Raw genomic sequence first — 21,414 nt, forward strand, 5'->3', positions numbered from 1 at the left:
CATGAGGAAAGACCCACTGGTTTAAGAACAGATGAATGAATCAACATAAAGCCCAATCTGTTAGTAATCGTTTTCATTGAAGCTATCCTTTGATATCATCAGAAGAGCAGGTATCATGTTAAATTTTTAAAGGGACACTTTGTTGCTCAGGCTTCACTTCCCAGTGAAATGTTCTTTATTAAAAAGCATTGGGCATTCTGCTAACAGGGCATATGTACTTTAAAAGTACTGATCGTTATACATTAACTTAATTGTGTTTAACTTTTACTAATTTTCATTCCCACAATTGAGAATTAAAGAATAGTGAGGGCATCCTAGTTTTGGGGAAATAGGAAAGTAAAACTCCAAAAAAAATTTAAAGCTAAAAATTAATAAAAATTAAAGTCTTTTAAAGTGTATCTAAAAATAGAATTGTCAAGTGTTAGTATAATGTGTTAGTTAGGAGTTAGTGTTAGTTAGTACAGTAGTGAATGATTACCTATGGTCAGCTAGAGATGGCCAACCCTTTCAGACCAGTTTTGTCTGATTTCACAATGTATCTCCAATGTATTTTTAAAAGAGAATTAAGGAAAATTTACTTGCATTTTTTAGCAGTTTTTGGATAATTTTCTGAGTTTCTGAAGCTAATCAGAAATAATTCAGGTCATCATATGAGTGCCGGGAATCAATGGGTAAATTAAGAAATTGGAAATTAGTCAAGAAATATTTATTCATTATCTCCTATGTCTAAGTCATTCATGTCGTGGTGCCATGTTTCTCCCTTTTGATAAGTACCATCAAATAAAGGTGAAATCCTAAGACAGCTCCCCCAAAGTATTAAGACAATGATACTGAATGGTGTCTCCAGAATTCTAAAGCTGTGGTGGGGCAAGAAAAAGTCAATCCATTTTATTGGACTATTTGATGCTAAGAAATCAGTCTGAATTTGTTTTTTTTTAGACTAGATCAAATAGTCACATAAAAAGATCCTTTTTGATAAATATACCTTGGCCATATGAAAACCATATCGATCAACAATAATGTGCATCTCTTAAGCACCAGACATAGGCTTAAGACAAGAATGAAAACAACAGATCCCACTCTAAAGTAAATTAGGTTCTATAGCAGAAGTCAAGGCCATTGGGTTATAAATAAAATACATACAAGATAATTTGAAGCAGAAGCAACTAGACTGCACAGTAGTTAAGAACCCGGAATCAAGAAAAATTGGGGCTTAAAAGTGGTCTCAGAGATCCTGGGAAAGTCACAACCTCTGATTCAGTAAATTAAGGTTATTTGTGAAGTTCAAATAAGGTAATTATTTGTAAAGTGTTTTTAAACTTTTCAAATAACCCATAGATGCTAGCTATGGGCAGGTCAATGGCCCAGTGAATAGAGTGCTAGTCTAGAATGATGAAGACTCATTTTCCCGAGTTCAAACCTAGCCTAAAACATATGGGCAAGTCACTTAACCCCACCTCAATTTCCTCATCTCTAAAATAATCTTGGACAAGGAAATGGCAACTAATCCCATATCTTTGTCAAAAATACTTCCAAATAGGTTCATGAAGAGTCAGTCAGACACGAATGAAATAACTGAGTAACAATCACAGAGATAAATTGTTTGTATACATGGGGAGAATGAGAAGTTGAATTGCAAGTCAAGACTGCAAGATGGGTGGATTTGGGATGAGGGGTTTGGTCAAAAAAGAAAAATTCTGTTTGGACACGTTCAGTTTGATATATCAACAATTCTAGATGCCTATTGGGCAACTGAAACCAAGTTTAAAATGACTAACAGGCAGGGTTAGATGCCATAATGTTACCAAGGGACTAACATTTCCATACAATTATATTCCAAATGGTTACTCGACCAGTATCTGAGTTAGGTTTATGTTGGGGCTGGCTTATAAAGTGTTAATTATGCAACTGTAAAACTGTTGGGTCAGGGTAAATTTATATTGTTTGTATTTGTAGTAGGAAGTTTTCTTCCTACTACAAATACAAAGTAGTAGGTTTGCACCTCAGCTCCCTTACCGTGTGACCTTAAATCATTTGGTCTCTTGGAGATTTCATTTTCTTATAAGGGTAATAACACTTCTTTTACACCCATCTTATAAAAATGTTTCTAAAGATCCAAGAAAACTATGTATACAAAATCCATGCACATGAAATACTAATTATCAGATGCAGCATTTGACCAAGAGTGAGAGAATGAGTAAATACCTTATCCATTGGTGTAAGAATGGGATGGATTTGTGTTTAGAAATATTTTACTTGCTATTAAACATCCTGTTCTTTTCTTTTTTCCAAATTTTTCAAGTCAATAATGAGTCAATAAAAATTATTAAGTACCTACTGCCTGCTAGACATTGTACTAAGTGCTATGGAGATGAAGAAAGGAAAAAAATTCTTTCTTGCTCTCAAGGAGTTCATTCTAATGGGGAAGACAACTTAGGAAAAACTATGTACAAATTATAGACAGACAGTATATGTTGGGAATAATCAAAAAGGAAAAGTACTAGAATTAGAAATCATCCAAGGACCCGATGAGAGTCCCACACCACTTAGCAATTTAAGTGACAGTCTTTCAGTCATTCCTGTAGAAATGCAATAGAACAATGAGAAGAGGTCCAGAGAAGATTTAAATCCTAACTGTACCCAATATGACACTGAACACCTCACTAGACCTCTCAAGGTCACGGCTCCTTTAGTATAAAATAAGGAATAAACATAAAATGAAGGAGTATAAAACTCCCTTTCAGCTGTAAATCTGGGACCCAATGACCCAAGCAGGGAAAGGAAATTCTATAAGAAAACACTCTGAATATTGGAAGACCTACTTAACCTCATTTGAATGTTTTGTGTTCATGAATTGCCAGTTTGTTGTTGTTCAGCCATTTCGATGCGACCCCACGTGGGGTTTTCTTGGTATGGCTCCCTGCTGGGGAATTGAACATTGGTGTTCTGCATGATAACCAGGATTATTCATCACTTTAAAACTGAGAAATACAGTTTACTAGATGTAAATAATTACCACATAGTCCTTCTGACCCACTGCTACTCCCTTACCTTCTATACATAAACAAGAATCATATAATCAAGCAGTTAAAGAAACTTCTTAAAGCAGCTCCATTATCCTCTGGAAAGATGGGAGAGAACCTTGGTCCAGGGATTGGTAACAGAAACCAAGCATGACGGCAGAAGTGGACTTTAAGCAATTCTCTGAATTCTGCCCAAAAAAACTGTCTCAAGCTAAAAATGGGGCCATTCTCACCTGTCCTGGGTGGGAAAAGGTTAGAGACTGTATGAATCAATGAATGTTCAACCATACAGAATCTGAAAATGTGGTTTAATTTGTTAAGCCTGCAGAGACTTAGGGCAAGGTTTGGCTCTACGTTATTAAAAACAAAAACCAAAAAAACCCAACCAGATGATGAATGCTTATCTGTATATTCCCCTGTTTCTTGGTTAATCACTTAAGAAGCAACAAACCCCAAATCAAAGAAAAGAGGTAAACAAGAGATTTTGGGCCTAAATGGCATTATCACTGAAATTGTGAGAAGCCAGTCAGAAAGCTTAAGGAACCAGGGCCTACCCAAATTCTAGTTGGCGCCAGGAGCTCAATGCAGACTGTAATGGACAAGATACCAAGGAACAATGGGAAAAGAACAGATATTAGTAATCAAAAGACCTTCATTTGAATCTGGCTCTGAGACTATTATATCACTTACCCTTTGGGGAAATTTAATTTCTTAATCTATAAAATGAGGCTAATAATACTTTTACTTTCTATCTCATGGAGTTTGTATGAGGAAAACTAATGAATAAATCTTAAAGTGCTATATAAAAATAAATGACAATTAGCTAAAGGGAGGAGCTATGAATTAACTTGTTTTAATTCCAAAATAAGGGCTATTTATGATTTGAAAAAAAAAAAAAAAAAAAGATGGAAAAGTAGGTTCCTTTCTGTGTATGAGTAATGCAAAGCATGAGGAACCCTGGGAATTCTGCAGATGCTTGGGAGATCAAAAAGTTGAAGCAGTTAAACAAGAATGCTTTGAGAGACTAAGTCCCGGGTCTCATTTGTCACTTGTCTATACTATCCCTCACAATGAATCCCTATATATTTTTTTCATTGCTGGGCTCACCAGATAGAATTTTGAGGCAGCAGCAAGCCTTGTTTCTGTATGAGAATTTAAGGGATGTCAACAGGTTATATTAATAAGGTGATTTTTATGGTGAAAGACGAGATGGCAAGATATATATAATGCAGCCTGAAACTGAGATCTGCTTTCACATAGTAGGAAAAGTTTAAAATTTCTGATCTTTACTTCTAATATTATTCTTGTTTTATACCTCAGGGTCAATGGCAATTTTAGATTTCATGTATCCAATAGGATTGCTTTCTTCCTATTTAAAAATTGTCATATCCTGCACAATTAATACGAGTTTAATTGGTCCATGTCCCACACAGCTTCAGTCTTTAATACAGTCTGACTTTAACTTAGAAAGGAAGCATTTGTAAAATATCCATTAGTAAGAATAATAGCTATTGTTTATATAATGTCTTAAGGATGGCAAAAGGCTTTACAGGTATTGTATTTCTCCTGACAACAATTCTATGAAATAGATGCTACTCATTTTACAGATGAGCAAACTAAGGCAGAAAAGACTGACTCGACTAAGGTCACACAGCTAATGAATGTCTGAGGCTGGATTTGCACTAAGCTCGGGTCTCCCCGTTCCAGGTTTAGTGCATAATCTGGCTATATGATAGCATATGGCTGGTGAGCTCTGCTGGGCAACCCTATAGGGTCCTAGCAAAGAAACTAATTTAGCCAATCAATAACACAACAGAAACTGGAGAATATAAACAGATAGGAAGATAAACCAGACAACACAGAGATGAATTTGCATGTCTTCCTTGTGCAGAAGTCACACTAAGCAATTTTCTCTGTATCAGTCCAAAAACAGGTGCATCCTGAGCAAGCACGGAATATCGATATGTATTTTTTTTTAAAACACATTTCTTATTTTTCAAAACCTTTTTTTCTATCTGGTTTTCACACGAGTTCTTTCTTAGGAAACAGAGAACAGCTGATACTCCCATCACAGATGAGAAAGGACATTTAATGGTTAACTTGCAAAGATCATGCAGCTGAATTAATGGGATTTGAAAAGTCCCCATCTCCCAGCTCAGCGTTCTTTCCAAGACACTACCCTCCTTCGTACTCATTTGAACCCCAGCACACAAGAACAGTTTAATCATTTAGAAAATTGCAATGTACATGCAATAATACAGTGATTGATAACATCTAGCACTGATATAGCTCTTTAAGATTTGCAAAGGTCTTTGGTCTGAGAAATATAGCCAAATGATCATCCTTTTATTGATAATATATTGGTCTTAATTAATAAAATGATCAGATTACTCAAAAAAATTCTTTATAAGATCTACACAACACAACCTGATACTGTAGGTGCTATTAATTATCCCCATTTTACAGATGAAGAAAGTCATTACTCCTTAAATCAATAAAAGCTCAAAATCTCTTAAAGTGCCTTCTTTTCCTGTATGATTCTTGATTGTGCCTTTCCATATGCCCTCCACAGATAGCACATGCTGCACAATTTGTACAATCCTAATCTGTCCGCTTCCTGTACAACCTCAAACTTTACAAATGAAGATTTTCCCAAACAGGATGAAGCTTCGTTTATTTAATTTTTACTATTTAGTCAAGTTCTCAGGCATGGAATAGCAAACGTTCAACTCAACAAATATTTCAGTGCTTAAAAAGGACTGTTAAAAGTGCTAGATCCTCTTTTAACTTTTTTCAGAAACTAAATAAAAGACAAACTTAAGTATGGATAATCTAAAATACCTTATGATTGTGATTCAAGAGTGAAAAACAGGTGCTACCGAGAGCTGGGCTCCAGTTAAGAAACTTCTACCAGCCTTGCAGAACAAAAGTCTTTGTTTCATATTTTAAAATGGAGCCAAAGGTTGCATTTGTGACTGACAAGGAGATCAGGCTTGCTTAAACAATGGCTGGGTTAAATTCTGAGGTTTCACAATCCTTAAAAAAAAAAAAAATAAGGCGTACATGGTACTGTTGAATCTATTGAATCTGTTATTAAGCAAGAGTTCAGTGACTGCCTAGTTCCTGTTACGTGTGCAAACTTCCTTCCAGGGAATCCTAGTCAGAAGGAAGGGAGGGAGAGGTTAAAAGAGAAAAAGAGAAGGCAGAGAAAAGGGAGGGGAGAGAGACAGACAGATAGACAGACAGAGACAGAGAGAGAAAGAGAGACAGAGAGGGAAATAAGAAAGGAGGGGAGAGAAATGGGGAGGAAAAGAGGGGAAAGGGAGAGAAAGGAACAAGGGTGGGTGAAAGAAGGGAGGGAGAAAGAGAAGCAGATAAAGAGAGTGATAAAAAGTGATTCTCTTCAAGACTAAAATAATTCTGTGTTTTCTCTTACCTGAGAAAGATTCACTCTGGTTGTACACTTCAGGTCTGTTATCCTGGGGATTTCTGTAGTGATGGTGGCTCTTCCATGAAGTAAGCTTGCCCTGCTTTCAGGGGGACAGTATTGTGGAATAATGGAGGAGAAGCAGAGTAGGAGGCAGGAGACCGGTTTGCGTCCCAGATCCAACACTAACTAGCTCGTGACTGTGGGCAAAATTACTTCACCTTCTCTGAAGTTGAGTTTCCTCATTTATAAAACGTGGGGGATGGACTACATGACTTCTACAGTCATCTCAGCAAACTCATGTCTAATGCTACATTTTCCCCATTTTTGCATGCCCTACCCCACAGTGTAGCAATGAGGATTAAGTGGGATCATGGCTGGAAAGGTACTTTCAAGAAATAGAGGGGATTATTCAATTATTAGCCACAGTAAGTGGATTGAGTCTTGGTGCTCTGCCTTTGTGTGTTCCATCCAGCTCAACCACAAGAGTACATGTGCTGCTACAGACAGAAGTAGAACTTTTGGAGTGGGTGGAGAAAGGGAAGGCAGTTACGTCCACCAGTGGGTTAGTCTGGGACCAGAGACCAGGAAGGCGGCAGCCGGCTGTCTTTCCTCTCAAGCTGCCCCAATGACAGTCACTCTAAGTAATAACGATAAAGTTCACAGACTCATGAAGTTCTGGAAGTCACATAGTTGAACAATCTTATTTTACAAATGAGGAAACCGAGATCCTAGAGTTACATGATCCGCTTGAGGCTACACAGAGCCAAGACTAGACAAGACAAGAGTCCAAGTCCTTTGATTCTAAATCCAGAATTCTAAAAAGGCAGACTCATGGAGAATCCAAGGGGATGCACTTGCTCTATCACTCCACATTTGTGACTGTACCATATTACTACAGGGGAAAACAAATGCCACTATTTTGCCCTTTTGGGGAAAGAATAATTTGGATATTCAGATCATTGCTGCTTTGGGGACTTAGTCTCAAGAAGGGAATGGGACAGCCCGAGTGTCTCCCTCCCTTATGCTTTCCGTTCTTGGAAAGGAAAGTTTCCTTTTTTAGATCAAGAGAGGAAAGCACTCTATCACCAGGAGTACATTGAAACACAACAATAGATGTTGACTTCTGTCAACTGATTCTTTTAGGATGGTTTCCCCTAATTTCAGACAGCAAGTATTTGAGACATATCACATGTGCTCCAGATCATGAAAGTCACTTGTGGTGATTACACTGCACAAATACAAGATCATTTTTAGTGTGCCTGTTAAAATTAAAAATCATTTATAAACACCTTTGAGGACTATTTGCTTCCATGAGATAAAGCAAAAAGAGCCTGATTCCAATTATAGGGGAAAATCTGGTCTTTGAAGGTTATTGGAATATCATTTCATCTAATTCTCTCCCTACTATTATGAATACATGTTCTCGGAGGAAAAAAAAAATTGTTCATTGTAATTAGCTCACCTGCAGCCAAAGTCAAATGAGAAAGGAAGAAAGTGGCTTAAAATTTTAATATAAAGCACATTTTAAAAAATTCCCTCATTCTATCCATTAATAATAGTTTTTAAAAACAACATCTTAAAAATAATTGAATATATAGCATACCGCTCTATTACTTCCCTGAGAGACAGTGTCTTCACATGTTTGGGGAATAGTGGGTAAGGGAATATTTATTGTTCTTTGTTGTTAAGTGATTCTATTGGGTGTGACATTTCTCTCACTGAAGAACACAGAAACAAGAGGAAATTTAGAAGAATCTAAAAGATTTGAGTTTAAATAGGTTCAAAAAAAAAATGCTGAATCCTCTGCAATGCAAAGGTTTCTGGGAACTTAAGTGTGTCATTAATCCCTATTCTAAGACTCACAACTCCTTGACTTCCAGTATATTTTCTTAGGCAATTCCTTCTTGAAATTCACTCAACTTTGTGATAATTGGGTATTTCCTCGTGAAGAGACAACAAAACCTGATCTTAAGAGAACGATAACAGGGACTAATTCAGAATGAACCAACATACCTCAAGAGAAAAAGGGATCTACAAATCACTCAGATTTAAAGATCAAATTTTGAGGGAAAATTAGTCAATTTTCTTAAGAATAAAATTTCTTAAGAAAATGAAAACTGCTGATGAAAAGGAGGGAAATGATGTAAAGACACAGAGTCAGTAAAAAGCTACCGAAAGACCGAACTCTCCATTACAGGAAAAAAGAACTTGAAAATCAAAATAAAAAAATAGGTCACCCAATACTTTTCTAAATCAGGAAATGGCTTCATTACAATAATTTCTCTAGCGTTAAGTTCACCAAGTTTTAAATGTTTTAGTTAATAAAAAACCAATCACCTTCTTTGAGAGAGAACCTTATTTTTGTGGAGAAATCATACTCAGAAAAATTTCACTAAAATTTTATCAATGTATCAATGTATATAGTTCAAAGTATTTCCTTGGTTTGACCACTTTTAAAATCTTTTTTTTAAAGGAATAATTTAGATTTTTTTTTTAAACGAGGAAAAGAGAAAAAAGAATATTATAACATCATTTATGTCTTATTGTTGGGACTTTTTTGGAAATTCACACACACAATCTTATTCATTTGTAATCATTTTGAATAGAAATATTGGTACAATTTCAAGCATTCTCAAAGAGAATATAGAGAACATAATTTAATCATATTGTGATGACTCGGGGTAGTTTTGAAAGCCATTTATTGTACTCTAATGAATTGCAACTATAATATGATATTTTTTGGCTTTAATCACAGTTGTAAAATATCTCTATACTAAATGGCCCTTGTTTTCTGTGCTTTTTAAGTTCTTAGTCAACATATGATATTTTTCTGCCTCTCCCCTGTCAGTTACTATTGCTCGCTCCCATTAAGTGCCTTTTCTAATCTGTTGTGCAGTAGTAAACCAAAAGTCAAATTTGCTACAATTCTATATCACATAAAAGTCCACGGCTCTGATAAAGGGCAGGAGCTATGGGATATTTGCTTTATTATTATAGCCTCCTACCAAGCAAAGGCTACTGTTAATTGTTTTCTTTTGCTACTTGTGCTTCCCCCAATGCTAGAACCTAATGAATTTTTGACTATGTTCTGGATAATTCAGGACCGGTGGCTTTCTACATAAGTGAGGTATTGCAATATTAAGTGCCTATTACGGGAGAAGCAGTGTGTCTCTAGACAGAAGATCCATGGGAAGATTGATGGATCTGGAGTTAAAGGATTCAACTTTGGCTCCACACTGTGTACCTCTCCCTAGAATGATATCCTTGCCTACACATGACTTCCATCGGTTTCTTTCAGCTTTCAGCGATTCCCTATATAATGTCTGCTATCACCAGTGGCCATGTCAGTGTGTGACCTGTGATCACACAATCCAAGAGCAGTATATTGACTTGACCACGTACTTTTACGTAAAAAAAAAAAAAAAAAAGATTTAAAATACTATAACTTTTCCTAAGTTTGATCTACTAAACTTTGACAGAACCAAAGTAAAATCTCTGAAAAGGATACACAAAATAGACCCACTTTCTGGATTTAAGAGGTGTTAAAAGAAACAAAGGATCAGAAATACCTGGGAACCATCTTGTCTCTGTCCATTTACTGTATTCCAAGCTCTTTGTATCATAATCATTAACTAAAGAAATGGATTTCTCTGGACGTAAGAGACAAAGCCATAATTGTTCACTCTTATAACTTCGTTTAACTGTTTGCCAATCAAACTCTTTCTGATCCAACAACATTTAAAATTTTAAGTTCTATTAATTCACCTAAATTAAGTCAATCATATAGTTTTTTGGGGGAAAAATTATTGAGTATGATTATTCCTTTCATGTTTATAGAGGAAAGGTTTCTCAGAAGCTTGAAGGCTTACCTTACCACTCACTAAGTAATCAAGATGACACATATATGAAATTCTTTATCACCTGGGGATCAGAAACTTCTTAAAACAAAAAAAAACTTGTTTGCTTTATTTCAATAGAATTGGCTTCTCTTGTAATCCTATGTATTTAAATTTATTCATCTAAAAACATCGTGAGAAAGGGTTTAAGGCTAGATTTCATCACACCGCCAAAGAGGTCCATTTTGTTAGTAACTTATTTTAAGGGATGAACTGACACTAAACAGACATACCAATTTACATCAAGTTTTAATAGTCTGGGCATCAAATGACTCTTGGAGAACCACAATCTTGCCATTATATGATCCATATTTTCTGATGCAATAGTTTAAAAAGGGGGGAAAAAAACCACCCAACTTTTCACTGGTGAAATGAATGTCCTTTGGTAGGAGGAGGGAGGTCATTAGATTAACACTATTTGCCCATGTACACATTAGTTACAGAGTTTGTTCTAAGGAAAGGCCCACGATCCATTCCCCCAGTCCCATTCTTCTAGTCCCACAATTTTTTTAAAAAGTTTTTTTTAAAAGCAATGTTAAGGCTATAGGATTTGAAGTATTGGGGAAAAGCCATTTTAATCTTCCCTTGAGATAAGAGAGACCTTTTACTATCTGGCCATTGCCAAGGTCAGCTGGCCAAATTGTATCCAAAGCACATACATAAATGGTCATCCAGTTGCTCAACTTTTAGTAATATCCGTGTGCCTGTGCTTTGGACTTCCCATAAGGCTCAGTGAGTAATCAAATCCTGCACATCATATTGAAAAGCACTTCCTTGAACTTTGACCCGATCTAGTAAGGAGCTGAACTCTATTTCAAGTCCTTTCCTCAAAGGTTGAACACATTTTATGAAGGACATGACTAGAAATATAGATATTCTACTTTTAGCAAAAAAGTCAAATGTGTGCACTTGACTACGGTACACTGGACTAAGCTTACCATATGTCTAAGTTTAATATTAATATTTCATATCATCTCTTTATAATTTGCCAGATTGTTATGCATGTCAAAATTCCTACTACATTGGAGGGTCTGTACTGGTTTCTGCAATCACAGTCTAGTATCTTTAAACTCATTCTTACCCTCTGCAACCTTAAATACAGATAATGCAGATTAAATGAAGTCTTTTAGCCTAAGCATTTCAGCATTTTGATTTAACAGAATGAAAGTCACAAAAAAAAATTCCTAAAAAAGGAATTTTCAGATTTACTATTCAGTGAAACTTTTTAATTAAAAAAGTCCCTAATCACAGCCCAAATGCAAAATTGCCCTCTTAACAGAACCTCCTAGAATCTCTTGTATTAAACTGTTCTAAATTTTTCCTCAAAGCAAAAGACTTGTCTCAAATCATTGTAGAAACTCAACCACAGGTCTCCAAAAGTCTACGTGTTGCTTTTCTCCAGCAAAACTGAAAACAATCCGCTAAAGCTGACCATTACGAAAAAGTCTTTGGAAAAATACAGCACCAGCAAAATACCATTCCCCCTCCACCCTCATCCCTTCCACAGCCCCCGAACTGAAAGTCACACCAAATCTCAAATTGTAAGTGTGATAAATATTAAATAAAAGCCAGTACCTGCCAAATACCTGCTGTTCTGCTTTTGCTGTCTTGTACTCTCCTCCTACACTCTGGCAACGGAATGCCCTTCAAAACCATGGCTCACTGCTTTTGGTAAATGTTTTACGAGGCACTAAACAACCTTGTGTCCCACCCTCAGAGCAAACACCATTGAGAGAACACAATATAATGGTCACAAAGATACCCATGTGATGTACAGTAATGTAAATGAAGGAACAGGGTCCTATTTCCTTACCTTCCCCCTCATAAAAGAAAAAAGTCAAAGACAGTAGAAATGCTTGATTTTTAATGGAAAAAAAATGATTATAAAGTTCTCATTGTTGTAATCCCAAAGCAAGCCTGGGCAAGCCTAACTGAAAAAATAAATTGTGAAAGGGAAGAGTTAATAAAGCACAGTGTTTACAAATAAATCGTTACACACAGGGAGTCAGACAGCTGCAAATGTATGTTGTATGTCTGATGTGGACATTTATGAGGAAGAATTAGACCCAAATTACAGGGGAAAAAAATAGAGGGAAAAACAAATTACAAAACAAAACAACAAATAAACAAACTTTAAAGTCAATAATCCACCTCCTGATAAACTATTCTCTCCTCAGTAAGGAACAGTAAGTTTTTGCTCTTTTCAGTATCTGTCAAGTTAGCCACAGCTCAAAGCCAACTGCTCCAAACCAGAAGTGTCACATTCCATTCAAGTTAACAATTACAAATGGAGGAAAATGGAGAATGGCTGGCGCTGGAGCATTCGAGGCTCCACAATGTCAGGTTATCTTGAGGTGCTACCATAGTTATTCATGAAATATTCTGCAAGGATGCTCCGAGGAACTTCTGCATGAATTTAGAAAAAACAACACCTGGAAATTGCTAAGTATTGCCGAGTAATACTAGGAGGGGGAAGGTTAGTATGGTATATTTCAAAGGGAGAAGAATAAGAAAATTTATCCAATCTGTCTACTCATTCAAAGATGGCAAGATGGTTCAGGTCCTCTTGAAAAGAAATAGGATAGAAACTTGCCTCACTCCCTTCTCCTTGAATATAAACAAATCAGGCAAATTTGAAAAATGAGAAATGTTTCTCTAGTATCCTACCTGTGCTCATAAGAAAATGCTTAATCTTTATTACTGTGTATTAACATGCATACAATTTTCAAAAATAATTTTAGTTTTTTTTATTATTCAGTTAGACTCTTTGGGATACCCCATTTGGGGATTTTGGGGCAAACATACTGGAGTTGTTTATCATTTCCTTCTCGACTTGAGGCAAATGGTTCAACTTGAATGCAAGCTCTTGCCCTCCATCCATTACACCAGCTAGTTGTATATTTTCATTTACTGTAGAATTTATCTTTTATTCTCCTATGGTATGACTTTTATTTTCAGTTTCCTTACTTTACCTTATCTTAATAAACAGGACGACAAAGGTAAAAGTACAATTAGAGAAGTCAAAGTTTCGTTTCTGACTTGAATCGATTCAGCTTCTCTAAGATAATTTCTTACCTATTGGGAGTGGTCACAGTAAATGACTTTTGACATCGCTGTCTCCAAAGGACAGGTTGAGAAAGCTTGCAATCTCTCCTTTCTTCCCCTTTCAGTCAGTCATCTCTCTGTCTTGCCTTTACTCTCACTGGTTTCCTTTTGAAATCATCTCTTTTCTACTTCTCCCTAAAGTATCTGGCTTCCCCCACTCTTTAGAAAACTTTATAATTTTCAAAGGGTTCACAAATCTTTTTCATTCTCATAATGACTACTGTGAGGAAGATGTTCTCACTCCCATGTTAGAGAAAAGCAGACAGTGACTAAATTCCTTCCCCATTGATCATCTCCCTCTTAATGCTGCTCCACTCAACAGATTCATTTAACTTTAATTTTTCTCTACTATCATCAGTACTGTTCAATTATTTTGTTCTAATATTCAAGAGGGTTTCTTTCATTCTTTTCCATATATACCTCCTCTCCTATTTCCTCATACTTCATTCTGCAGAATAAGCAAACCAGATCTAAACTTTTAAATAGAGTGCGCATTGGAAGCTTGCTTACAAACCTATTTTTCCCATGAAGCCAAGTCCACAAAAGCCTATTTAGCTCATGCTGTACTATAATACAATGATTGCACCGGCACTGTGCTAAGTTACGGGGACGCAAAGAAGGGCAAAAGGCAATCCCTGCTCGGAGAGTTCTCGGTCACACAAAATGTGAAAGACAACAGGCAGACAATTACATACAAAAAAGATGCATACAGGATAAACCGGAGATAATCAACCAAAGGAAAGCCATCAGCATCAAGGGGCTTCAGGGAAGGCTGGATTTTATCTGGGGCTTAAAAAGAAAACAGAAGAGGAGAACAGAGGGAAGGGAGGACAGCCAATGAAAATGTTCAGAGTATGTAGAATGTTTTGTTTAAAGAACAACAAGGAGGACAGTGTTCCTAGATCACAGATTACATGGGAATGAGTAATGTGTAAGACTGAAAGGGTAGGAGGGGTGGTGGAGTGAGAGTAGGTCAGGTTATAAGGTCTTTGGATGCCAGAGAATTTTATATTTGATCCTGGAGGTGGAGAGAATCACTGGACTTCATTGGATTTTTTGAAAGCTAACATTATATTAATGTTTATGTATATATGTGTGTGTATTATACACACACACACACACACACAGAGACATTTCTAACATGAATACAAAAAGGTAAATACAAAGCATATAAGCAATACCATGGAATTTCAAGATGAAGTGAATTGGGATTGGAGGAGAAAAAGAAGGATCAGAAAAGGCTCAGGATAGGAGGTAGCATCTGGCTTGTAGTTTTGAAATAAGATAATAAAATATTTAATGTATAATCCATCCCATTTTCTTTCCACCTTGGTAAGACTTACGAGTTTGTGCTGCCACTGTTAATCTTTGAAATCCCAGAATCATTTCTATACAAGATGAGAACTGGGAAGAAGCCATCAATGGCCTTTAGTTCATTTTATCATGATAATTTCTCTATATTCAATAAGCATTCATTCATTCAACAAAGGGTTGTCTGGCAACTACAAGGTGCAAAGCATTCGTTTTCTTACACTCCATTTTTAAGAAGCTCCTCCAATCAATTGTTTTCCAACAGGAGAAAAAAAAAAGTCCAAACAGCATGAGCTGCCCATCTTTAGTGAATGTTTTTCACATCTTCACAATCTGTTTGATCTCATTTTGGTCTTTTAAGATTAAACACAATGGCCACCCGTGTTCTATACACAACACCTAATATGTTGTTATTTACATATTACATCACTGCTTACTGGTTAGAATTGAGGTTTCTAGGCTAAGAATGTACCTTCTCTTGTGTTTGTACAATATAGCTATGTTGTAATGAGTGGTATTTAATAAATAATCGTGCTACTTTGCAGAAAATACTATATGTTGAGGGCTGTTTACTCTACGGGCTTCCAAACAGCTTACTTGGAGGCCCTAGAAAGGAACCAATGGCCAGCAGAGTACCTATGAGATATTTTTAGTTGAAACCCCACTTATCTTTCAAAATGTAGCTCACATGTCACTTCTTTCATGATACTTTCCCTTGTCACCTTTGTCTAAAATGACCTTTCCCATCCAATACATGTTCGTACATATCTTATGCAAAATATCTAATTTATGTCACACTTCTTGGTGTGTGTATTCTAACTTCTTAAGCTCCATGATGACAGATAGAAGATACTTATGGGCAGCAATAAAACAATGATCAAATACAATGGTTATTTTTACTACTATACTGAAACAAATGCGAGCAATGGGAAATACGACTCAATTTTGAGCTGGAGAATCTATGTTTAGATATTCTCTACCTCTATAAGCTAAGGGTCCAGGGCACCTAAGTCATTCGATAGTATAGAACAAGGACTCATATTTACAAGTTCAAATCTGGACTCAGATACTAGCTATATAACCCCAAACAAGTAATTTAATCCTCTGCCTCAGTTTCCTCACTTGTAAAATGAGCTAGAGAAGGAAATGACAGTATTCCTGACAGTATCTTTCCCAAGGAAATCCCAAATGGGGTCACAGAGAACTGGATATAATTAGAAAATAAATCTAAGGCCTAATATTCTACCAATCAGGATCTCAGTTTCTTCCACAGCCAAATACAGAGATTGGTGAAACATATGAACATTTTTCAAATCAAAATCTGAAATTTTAGATGCTTAAAATATATAGGATTACAAAGGAATTGAATTATATTAATAGAGCTATTTTTTAAAATTTGAACCAGATTCATGGACTGTAGGTTAAGAATCCCTGTCTAAATTTATGACTTATTTATGTTATACATGCAGAATATGCTTAATAAATGTCATAAGCCAAGTCCTAATTCCAGCCATGTAAAAGAATTCTTTCTATATAATCTTATGCTTAAATTACTGTACATCTACTTCTAACAATGGCATAGCTAGTAATTGAGATGATTTAGATTTAATTGTGTGTATACATATACACATGATTATTTTAAATATTTATTAACTATAATTAATAATGTTTTATATTAATAGTAAAACCCCATTAAAACAACTGTATTTTCTTATTTTCTCTCTCAAGATGCCTTCAAAGTAAACACATAGAAGATTTACACAACATACAAGAAATACACCACTGGCAAATGCCTGCTCACCCTTTCCTGGTCCTCTGTAGGAATCACAGACCATAATTAATTCACAATGTCTGGAATCATTCCAGATTACATGAAGGGTTGGGATGGGGAAAGGAGCAGCCCTGAATGGGCAGGAGGGGGTCATATTCAAGCTACATAGTCATACCTCACTCATTATGATTAATTCATCTAATAAAAAGACATTAGGAAAAAAAAAAACTATGTTATGGTAGGTGATGGAAGTGTGACAGTATTCAAAGGGGTGAATGGCTGAGTGAGAGATAATATGTGGGATTTATTTCACAATTTTGAGGTTTGGTCAGAATGCATCAACAATGTTATTGCAAAATACATTAGTTCAGGTCGCATCATTATCTGGGCCCCACCATAGGCACAGGTGCAGAGGATTAGTGGAGGATTAGCAGTTATTGAACACAAGAAGTGCCTTAGGAGCAGGGTGTGCCTTCCCTGGTCACAGAAACTTTTCTGGCAGAAACTCCTAATTCCTGCTGCTATTCTTCTGCGTCTTGAAGCCTTTCCTCTAATTCGCTTTTCCGTCTCTAGGTCTTCTGCATCAGACCTTCTGTCTCTGCCCTTGGTCCTTCCCTCTCCCAACCCCAGCTATGGGGCTGCCCTTGCTGGAACTTCCAACACCCTTTAAGTTAAGACTAGTTTAGGGTCCATTGCTGGGGTCTTCTATACGTAGAGTATGGTTGTACTTCCTCTGTAGGTTAGCAATACTACCAAATAATCTTTTACGGGATCTCTTCTACAGAGCTCCTAGCTCCAGCAATTAATCATCAGATGAGGAAATCCCCCAAGGGGAAGATGGATGGACAGACAGACACACAACCTAATAACCAGTGAGACAGAAGAGAGGTTACAGAGGTGGCAATAAGATGAAATGAGCTGTGGTGACATCGTTAAGTAACCCAAAATTCATTGTATCCTTTGTGTTTGGGTCCTGCCTCTTTGTGCTAAATAAAGCCTTACTACACCCCAAACGAGGTCAGAGAATTTCCCATCTAGGAAAGATTTGTAGAATGAGATCAAATGAGAAGAGCCGATCTCAGTAGCTAAGATTTGATCTCACCTGGAGGCAAGAGAGCCACCAAAAAGAAGGTCTATGAAACTCTTTGCCCAGCATATATTTGGAAGGCAAGGAGAAATTAGATGGAATCTGTAGAAAGGACACTATATGTTTTTGTTTCTGCCAGAATCTGATAGCAGCTACACAAACATGAAATGCAAGAGAGATTGGAGTAGAACATCTCTATTGTTCACTTACAGAGTTCCAGGGGGAAAAACAAAAAAACAAACAAACAAAAAAAAAAAACACAAATGTCAAAGGTGAACAACTAGTTTAAGATAATCTCTGAGGGTGGGATTTGGATTCCTGCATAATAGTTTAAAATATGGGAATGATCAAATCAGTTCTGGTCAGTGATGAAGAGAGCCATCTACAATCACTAGAAAGGTCTGTGGGAACTGAGTGTGGACCACAACATAGCATTTCCACTCTGTTATTGTTTGCTTGCATTTTTGTTTTCCTTCTCAGGTTTTTTTCCTTTCTTTCTAGATTTGATTTTTCTTGTGCAACAAGATAACTGTATAAATATGTATACATATATTGGATTTAATATATACTTTATCATATTTAATATATATTGGACTACCTGCCATCTAGGGAAGGGGGTAGGGGGAAGAAGGGGAAAATTTGGAACAGGTTTTGCAAGGGTCAATGCTGTAAAATTACCCATGCATATAACTTGTAAATAAGAAGCTATAATAATAAAAAAAGAAGAAAAAAAATTGAGATATACCTTATCTTCAGCTTCCCTTTATGTAACGCTATCAGTAAGGAAAAATAATTTCATCTGGCTTCACTTGTTTTTTAATAAACTACTTCTGACCCCCCCCCAAAAAAAAAAAACATTACTTGTGCATATATTTTGAAAATAAAAGGCTTTAATAAAACAATAAATAAATAAATAAATGGGAATGACAAGGCACAGGATGTGTTTACCATGAAGCTGCAAAAATATATTTGTGGCCAGTGTAATTAAAAAGGCTTACACTGAAAAAGTTGTCCACATGGATCTGATAAGCTCAGTATTATAGATATGACAGGGGTAGAACAGAAGGACCAATAATTCACAAAAGGCAATATCTAAGAATAAAGCCAGCACTAAAATCAGATATAGCACCAAGAGGAATTCTTTATCTGATGATCAATTACAAGAGATCCTAAAGCAAAGACATCAATTTGACCTCATGAGTATACCTGAAACTACTAGTAATGATTGAAGTTTTGCTTTGGAAGAATTCCATTACTCCAAAGGAGAAAAAGCTGGTATGTGTACAATAGCATTGGACCATATACTTAGTCAGGCAGAGAAAGACTAAACAGGAGGGGAGAAATAAGGTAAAGAAGATATGGGTGCGATTCAGTGGGGACAGAAACAGAAGCGACACTGCTATAGATGTAATACTGGGAAAGAACAAATTAAAATGAGTAAGTCACCAATCTGGCACATGCTATTATAAGAAAGGGAGGGATTCACATCACTACTATTGGAACATTTATTGAAGTTCTTTCTTGCCAAAAGCAGAACATCAGACAAATTTGTAAATTGCCGAAATGGAAATTTCATTCTTTACAGGTTAGAGGAAGCAACAAGGGGAACTGCTATTTTGGATTGTGTTCTGACCAACTAGGAGGAACTAGTTGCAGAGGAAGAAATGGCAGGACATTTGGGGCAAGTGACCACTCTACCATAGAGTTCATGATGAAGGAAAGGAAATGTCAATTACCATCTGTAATGCACCATATATTTTAGATGAGCAAGCTTAAAAGGATCCAGAGAAAGGACAAGTAAAAGCCAATGGCTTAATATTTTACAGAGAAAGTTGGTCCAGGAATTTCATTTTTAAGACATAAATTAAGAAGCCATAAAGCAGAAATCATTCAAAGGAAGAAGAGATGAATAGGGATAATCTGAATTATCCAAAGAATTTAATGATAATTCAGATTTTAAAAACACAATGAAACAGAAAATTGAAGCAAGGAAAGTCACTGGAAAAAATAAAAAGAATAGTATGGTCTTAGAAGAATTGTATCAGAAGCACAATTATGTCAGAAGTCCAGGAGTCAAAGGCAACCACGAATACTATTAACAGGAAAAGTGGTTTTTATTTCATTTTTAACGGGTGCAAAAAGAGGGTGTAGAAAATGAGTTCTTAAGGTGTCCCGTCAGTTATCTGCAAGGGTCTAATACACATTCCATTAGCATGTAAGATGAAGGAAACATTTCTTAAACCCTGAAGTCTTTTAAGGAACCATGACCAGATGGTTGAGCATAGTAGACAGTCCCAGTTGGTCAAGGGGAGTAGGCAGTACTCCCAGTTGGTCAAGGGGAGTAGGAGTAGGCAAGGGGAGTACTCTCCAACTTCTCAAAAGTCAAGAGGTAGTTATCATTCACATCACATAAAGTATGGCTTCCTCTCATAGAAGCCTAGCAACTCCAAAAACAAAAGGAGAATTAAAGGTCTGTTCAGCTCAAGTTGGTCCACAATTGTTTTGATTACAGAGCATCCCATTGGGCTGCACCTACCACAAATACTGCACAATATTGGTACCTTACTCTTCCAATACCATAATGGCATATTTTCCAGAAATGTTTCATTTTTCTGGGTACCTGCATTTCATTTAGTTATCAAATTTCTGACTCTAATCACTTATTTTCTCTCTGGAATCTCTAGATCATGTGTTCTGCTAATAAATCAGCAATGAGCACTAAAGATCTAAGCATAGTATCAGGCACTAGGTATTTATGTCTGATTGTTATTATCAGCAAATTTAGACTTTGAACACTCTCCCATGGATACTCACTCAAATCTATGATCTAAGAAAATAGACACTCCTAACAACTCAATTTATGAGTTCTGAAGGAGCTCATACTCATCAATAATAATTAAAAATTCATCCTTAAAATTTCTTAAATGCTACTTATAATTGGGAATATATTGGAATTTCTCAACTCAACTAAAAGAATGATAAATCAAGTTCTTTTACTTCATGATGTTATTGACCCCAAGTCATGGAAAAAGGAAAAAAAAAATTTCCTCCCTAAACCAATAATTAATCTAATTAAACTAAACCAAGGACCTGTCCTATTTAGAATCATTTTGGTATACTATCAAGAACCCCGAGATGGGTTCAAAGCCTTCACTGACTCCATCCTGCCACTCTTGCCATTTAGTAGTTATGTGATCAATAGGTCATCCTTCCAAAGCATGTCAGTGTGTAAAAGTGCTTTCCTCACAAAAACTGTGAGGCGAGTTATCTAAGTATGTTTTGCCTGATCTATAGACCAACCAGTTAATAAATATACTTATTAAGCAACTACTCTGTGAAAAGTACTGTGTTAAGTGCTAGAGAAGCAATTTTAAAAAACCAAAAAAAACAGTCCCAGATCTCAAAGCATTTACAATTTAATGGGGGCAGAGACAATGCACAAAAGGAAGTGGAAAAGTAGAGGGGCAGGGGAAAGAACAAGGAAGAAGAGCATGATGAATTAAACCTAGAGTGCAGTTGGGAAGGAAATAGAGATTTGCTCTGTGCTCTACCCTCCATTCAAAGGGGTGCGTAAAGTCAGGCTACTGATGTCATTTTACAGAATAATGAGGCTCCTGGGCAGCTGGGTGGGAAATGAGGAAAGAAAGCCTAGGAAGGTCAAGATCACAGAACAAAGAATTAGGGCTTTCAGTGGGTTATCAGTCCAATTTCCTCATTTTTTAGATAAGAAAACTCAAGCTCAGAGAAGTTTAGTAACTTGTGACAATAGGTCTTAGTAACTTGTGACAATC

The 21,414-nt window shown here is 36.3% G+C and overlaps 1 protein-coding gene across 9 annotated transcripts in view; it reads right to left on the reverse strand.

Moving 5' to 3' along the window:
* Window positions 1–21,414, reverse strand: part of RBM47 (RNA binding motif protein 47) — a 140,147-nt gene that overhangs the window by 56,283 nt on the left and 62,450 nt on the right. Inside the window, exon 1 of one of the 9 annotated variants that reach the window (XM_023506038.2) lies at window positions 11,925–12,226. The exons of 7 other annotated variants lie outside the window; for them this stretch is intronic. The gene's annotated coding sequence lies outside the window, so the exon portion shown is untranslated. Of the gene's footprint in view, window positions 1–6,459; window positions 7,945–11,924; window positions 12,227–21,414 lie in introns of those variants that run through there. One more of the 9 variants, XM_031942726.1, reaches the window with a different exon arrangement.

Source organism: Sarcophilus harrisii, chromosome 6 (genome assembly GCF_902635505.1).
Source record: "Sarcophilus harrisii chromosome 6, mSarHar1.11, whole genome shotgun sequence".
NCBI lineage: Eukaryota > Metazoa > Chordata > Mammalia > Dasyuromorphia > Dasyuridae > Sarcophilus > Sarcophilus harrisii.